The sequence below is a fragment of the Arachis hypogaea genome, chromosome 19 (assembly GCF_003086295.3).
Source record: "Arachis hypogaea cultivar Tifrunner chromosome 19, arahy.Tifrunner.gnm2.J5K5, whole genome shotgun sequence".
Lineage (NCBI taxonomy): Eukaryota > Viridiplantae > Streptophyta > Magnoliopsida > Fabales > Fabaceae > Arachis > Arachis hypogaea.
The window spans coordinates 54726656-54733016 of record NC_092054.1 but is presented as its reverse complement, the minus strand read 5'-3'; the positions used below and the strand labels follow the sequence as shown (position 1 = coordinate 54733016).

General features: G+C 40.6%; 1 non-coding gene across 1 annotated transcript; it reads left to right on the top strand.

Annotated features, from left to right (window-relative positions):
• The first annotated feature begins 6008 nt into the window (after window positions 1–6008).
• Window positions 6009–6116, top strand: LOC112781400 (small nucleolar RNA R71). The gene has a single exon (XR_003192178.1). It is a non-coding gene; the product is annotated as a small nucleolar RNA R71 (small nucleolar RNA).
• Window positions 6117–6361: the final 245 nt, after the last annotated feature.

The following is a 6361-nucleotide window of genomic DNA, read 5'->3' as shown; positions in this document are numbered from 1 at the left end:
CATAGACTAAGCGGAAAGGACTCATCCCAATGGGTGTCTTGTATGCGGTTCTGTACGCCCAAAGTGCATCTTGTAGCCTGGTGCTCCAATCTCTTCTATGAGGTTTGACTATCTTCTGCAAGATACGCTTTATCTCTCTGTTTGACACCTCAGCTTGCCCATTAGTCTGAGGATGGTAGGCTGTTGCAACCTTATGAATTATTCCATGCTTCTTCATTAATCCTGTTAGTCTCCTGTTACAAAAATGGGTGCCTTGATCGCTCACGATTGCTCATGGTGATCCAAAGCGACAAATAATGTGGTTTCTCACAAAGGAAACAACAGTGTTAGCATCATCAGTGCGGGTAGGAATTGCTTCCACCCATTTGGAAACATAATCCACAGCTAACAATATATAAAAATAACCATTAGAATTTGGAAATGGACCCATGAAGTCAATGCCCCAAATGTCAAAAATTTTACAGAAAAGCATAATTTGTTGAGGCATCTCATCCCTCCTGGATATATTACCAAATTTTTTGCATGGGAAACAAGATCTACAAAATTCAGCAGCGTCTCTAAAAAGTATAGGCCACCAGAATCCACAGTCTAAGATTTTTCTAGCTGTTCTTTGAGGGCCAAAATGTCCTCCACTCTCAGATGAGTGACAGGCCTCTAAGATGGACTGGAATTCTGATTGAGGCACACACCGTCTAATTACCTGGTCAGCGCCACATCTCCATAAATATGGGTCATCCCATATATAATATTTAGACTCGCTTTTCAGCTTGTCTCTTTGATACTTAGAAAAGTTTGGAGGAAAGGTGCGGCTAACTAGATAATTAGCTACAGGTGCATACCAAGGGACTACCTCAGATACTGCTTGCAGGTTATCAAATGGGAAATTATTAGCTATAGGAGTGGGATCATCTGAAATGTGCTCAAGGCGACTCAAGTGGTCTGCCACTAAATTCTGGTTACCACTCCTATTCTTAATTTCTAAATCAAATTCTTGTAATAGCAGTATCCAACGTATAAGCCTTGGTTTGAACTCCTTTTTAGCTAATAGATACTTTAGAGCTGCGTGGTCCGAGTACACTACTACCCTCGTACCAAGTAAATAGGCTCGGAATTTATCCAGAGCAAAAACAATAGCAAGAAGCTCTTTCTCAGTAGAAGTGTAATTGGATTGTGCTGCATCTAGAGTTTTAGACGCATAAGCAATAACAAAAGGGTCCTTACTTTCACGCTGAGCCAATGCTACTCCTACTGCATGGTTGGAAGCGTCGCACATTATTTCGAATGGCTGGCTCCAGTCCGGTCCTCTCACAATTGGAGCTTGAGTCAGGGAGGTCTTCAGCTTATCAAACGCTTGTTTGCAATCTTCACTGAACTCGAACTCAATATCCTTCTGCAGTAGTCTGGATAAGGGAAGTGCTACCTTACTGAAGTCCTTAATGAATCTCCTGTAAAAACCTGCATGGCCAAGGAACGAGTGGACTTCCCTCACAGAAGAGGGGTAAGGTAAATTAGAAATAACATCCACCTTTGCTGGATCTACAGAAATGCCAGTATTAGACACAACATGTCCTAGTACAATCCCTTGTTTAACCATAAAGTGACATTTTTCAAAATTTAATACAAGGTTTGTACTAACACATCTATCTAATACTCTAGATAATCCATCTAAGCAAAGGGTAAAGGAATTGCCATAAACACTAAAATCATCCATAAAAACTTCCATACAGTCCTCAATAAGATCAGAGAAAAGACTCATCATGCACCTTTGGAAGGTAGCTGGTGCATTGCACAAGCCAAAGGGCATCCTCTTGTAAGCATAAGTCCCAAAAGGACATGTAAAAGTAGTCTTTTCCTGATCCTCAGGAGCTATATGAATATGGAAATAACCTGTGTAACCATCTAGAAAACAATAATGTGATTTACCTGACAAGCGATCCAGCATTTGATCAATGAATAGAAGAGGATAGTGATCCTTACAGGTTGCTTGGTTGAGGCGTCTGTAGTCAATGCAGACCCTCCAAGCGTTCTGTACTCTGGTTGCTATGAGCTCTCCATGCTCATTCTTCACTGTAGTGACTCCAGACTTCTTTGGTACTACTTGTACTGGGCTTACCCATTCACTGTCTGAGATGGGATAGATGATATCTGCCTTCAGTAGTCTGGTCACTTCCTTTTTGACAACCTCTAAGATAGTGGGGTTCAGTCTTCTCTGGGGTTGACGAACGGGCCTTGCTCCCTCTTCTAAAAATATTCTGTGCTCACATACTTGAGGGTTGATGCCTACTATATCTGCCAAACTCCACCCAATTGCCTTCTTGTGCTTCTTCAGCACACTAAGTAACTGCTCTTCTTGTTGAGAAGTGAGTTCCCTTGCCATGATAACTGGACACTGTTGCTTGTCCTCAAGGTAAGCATATTTGAGGTGTGGAGGAAGGGGTTTTAATTCTAACTTCTGATCATGGTCAGGTTGAAACTTACTAATCGGCCATCTATTTCAAAAGAGTATGTTCCTGAAAAAGCATCCAATTTGAACTTTGATGTCTTCAGGAAAGGTCTTCCAAGTAAGATTGATGATGGCTTCTCTGAGTCATTTTGGGGCATCTCCAGAATATAAAAATCAGTGGGGAATGTGAGTCCCTTAATGCCCACTAATACATCTTCAGCAACTCCAACCACTGTAATAATGCTCTTATCTGCTAACATAAAACGAGCTGCCGACCTTTTTAAGGGAGAGAGCCTCAAAATATCATATATAGACAAAGGCATTATACTCACACATGCTCCTAAATCACACATGCAGTCAGAAATTATCACACCACCAATAGTACAATTAACTATACAAGGACCTGGGTCACTACACTTTTCTGGTAAACCTCCCATTAAAGCAGATATGGAACTACCTAAAGGAATAGTTTCTAATTCATTAATTTTGTCTTTATGTATACATAAATCTTTTAGAAACTTTGCATATTTAGGTACCTGTTGAATAACATCAAAAAGAGGAACAGTTACCTCAACCTTTTTGAATATCTCTACCATTTTGGGATCAGGTTCCAGCTGCTTCCTAGGCTTCCTTGCAAGTTGTGGAAATGGAATAGGAGTGGTGTCTTCTGCCGTATCTGCGCCCTGTGGTGCTTCCTCCTGTGGTTGAACTTCTTCTTTTTCAGCTATGCCCTGTGTGTCCTCTTCCTCTTCAACATCTTCTATTTCCACTACCTCTTCAGCTGAGGCGTGTTCTGGTAGGCTTGGCTCCTCCTGATTCCTCTCCTGCAGTATGGTTCCGGACCTTAGGGTGATGGCATTAATGTCACCCTTGGGATTGGGAAATGGTTGAGAGGGAATTCCGCTGGAGCTCAAAGGCTGGTTATTGGAGTTATTCATTGATCCAATCTGTGAGACTGATGAGTATTTTTGTGGAAAAACGAATTTCTCCAAAACACCCAAAACTAACCGGCAAGTGCACCGGGTCGCATCAAGTAATAATAACTCACGGGAATGAGGTCGATCCCACAGGGATTGAAGGATTGAGCAATTTTAGCTTAGTGGTTGATTTAGTCAAGCAAATCAAGATTTGGTTGAGAGATTTGTGATTTGCAGAATTTAAATTGCAGAGAAAGTAAAGGGAGTGGGTAAATTGCATGAAAGTAAAGAGAACTGAAATTTAAAGTGCTGAATCTTAAAGAACAAGAAATTAAATAGCAGAAACTTAGAACGCAAGAAATGTAACTTGCAGAATCTTAAATTGCAAGAAATGTAAATGGCTTGAATTGTAAAGGGAATTGGGAATTGGATTTGCAGAATTTAAACAAGGAAAAGTAAAATTGCAACAAATATAAGAGTGGAAGATGAATTAGATTGAATCAGATCTTGAAACAGAAATGTAAATGAGCTTGAAAGCAGTAAACAGAGAATGTAAAATGACAATTCAGATCTCAGGACCCAAGAGACTAGATAACCAAGTCTAGATCTCAATGCCTTCCTAGATCCAACAAGAGTAATTGCAAAGAAAATGTAAATTGCAAAGAAAGTAGATGAAGAAGCAGTTAACAGAAATTTAAATTCAATTGTGCAGTAAAGAAACAAAGAGGTCTCAGGATGAGATTGAAACAGATTTCCTTCAATTCTCCAACCCAAGATCCAAGACAATTGTAATTGAGATTGAAAGCAAGAAAAATAAGAGGAAGGGAATTCAATTCTCCTTCCCCGAGACTTAGAAATTAAAATTCACTCCACACCCAAAAGCTCTCCGAAAACTCTCTATGAAAACTAAAAGGGAAAGCTCCCCGAAAAACTTAAATCCTATGCTATTTATACACTTTCTTCAAATGGTCTTCAAGCCTTCAATTGGGCCTTTTCTCTTGATGGAATTGGGTTGATAGAGGCCTTGGTTGATTGCTCTTGGAGTTTGGAGAAGAACCGAATTGAACCAGGTTTGGAATCATGAAAGCTTGAGTAAAAGTTTCAGTAAAAGTTTGAGGCAAACTTTTACTCCAACTTTTCACATCAGCCACCCTCTTTTGCTGATACCAACGTTGGGGAAAAAGTTTGGGGTCAAACTTTTGCTCCAACCGTTGGCCTACCCTTGCACACTCATGGCGCCAACGTTTGCCAAAAAGTTAGAGGCAAACGTTGGCGCAAACTTTTGCTCTCCAGGGTGTGTTGTTCATGCGCCAACGTTTGCCAAAAAGTTTGAGGCTAACGTTGGCGCAAACTTTTGCTCTCCAGGGTGTTGATTTGTGATGCCAAAAGTTTGCCAAAAAGTTTGAGGCAAACTTTTGGTCCAGCTTTTTGCACAAAAGTTTGCACAAAAGTTTGAGGCAAACTTTTGGTCCAGCTTTTTGCTCCCTGGTTCATTTTCACTTATTCCAAAAGTTTGAGCTAAAGTTTGAGGCAAACTTTTGCTCAAACTTTTTGTCCTCTCTTCCTCCTAGCCATTCCTTCTTGCTTCAACCTTTCTCCAAGCTTTCTTCACCTATCATTAATCAACCAAACACATCAAAGCTATGCTCAAAATCATGAGATATTCATTCTTTCATAATATGTGACAATTATAGCATAAAACCTCATGAAATAGCATGAATTCATACATGGTTGATTAAATCAAAGGAAGCATGAAAATCTACCCAATTGGCTTGCTTATGGCTCAAGAAAGTGCATAATTCAATTGAAAACAAAAGAAAAAGGCTAGTGAAACTAGGCTAAGATGACTTGTCATCAAAGACAAGAGCTTGTAAAGTAGCCTTCAGACCATTTAGAGTGGCATTAATGTTATTTTCCATGGTCTGTTGTCTCCGATCGATAGATTGTAGTAAATCATCATTAGAAGATGAGGAAGGATAAGTAATTTGAGAGGTCTGCTGTTGGGTATTCTGTGGTCCTTGGGATTGTCTTAGGTGAGGTGCTCTGTAAGGCTGGTTCTGGTTCTGCTTTCTGTTGTTGTTATTATTCCACCTCTGATTTCCCTGATTGTCTCTACCTCTTCTGTTGTTGTTGTCCCTCCAATTCTGGTTAGAATTGTCCTGCCATCCATGGTTGTAATTGCCACCTTGATTGTACCCTTGGTTGGGGCGGTCATAGAAGTTATGAGTGGCTGCTACGGTGTTGTCTTCCTGTTGGAGTTGTGAACACTCATTAGTATAGTGGCTATAATCAACACAGATTCCACAAACTCTCTGTGGGACTAACTGTTGGTTTTGTTGTGGTGGAGAAGGTTGAGCTTGCTGAACTTGTTGTTGATTCAATTGCATCTGCTTCAGCAAGTTGGTCATTTCATAGATACTCTGAGTTAGAGCAGCAGTCTCTCTGCTAGAGGATACTTCTGCAACGGCTTTTAAACGGCCTTGTTTTTGCCTATGATTCCCAGTAGATTCAGCTAAGTCACTGATCAATTGCCATGCCTCATCAGTGGTCTTGTACTTTTTGATAGACCCATTGCTAGCACTTTTCAATGTAGTCTTATCTTGGGGCCTCATACCTTGTGTGACGTAACTGAGTAATACTATCTTGTCAATCATATGGTGGGGGCATGCTTTTAGAAGATAATTGAAGCGCTCCCAGTATTCATAGAGAGTCTCAGATTCATCCTAAACAATCATGGAAATGTCTTTCCTCAGTTTATCAGTAACTTCAGCTGGAAAGAATTTTTCCAAGAGTTCTCTTCTCAGTGTATCCCAGTTGGATACAGTTGCTGCTGGTTGAGTGTAGTACCACTCTCTTGCCTTCCCCTCAAGAGAAAACGGAAAAGCTTTCAGCAAAATTGAAGTTTCATCTGCACCATCACGCCTAACGGTAGAACAGGCTGCTTGAAAATCTCTCAGGTGCTTGATAGGCTCTTGAGCAGGCAAGCCATGAAACTTGGGCA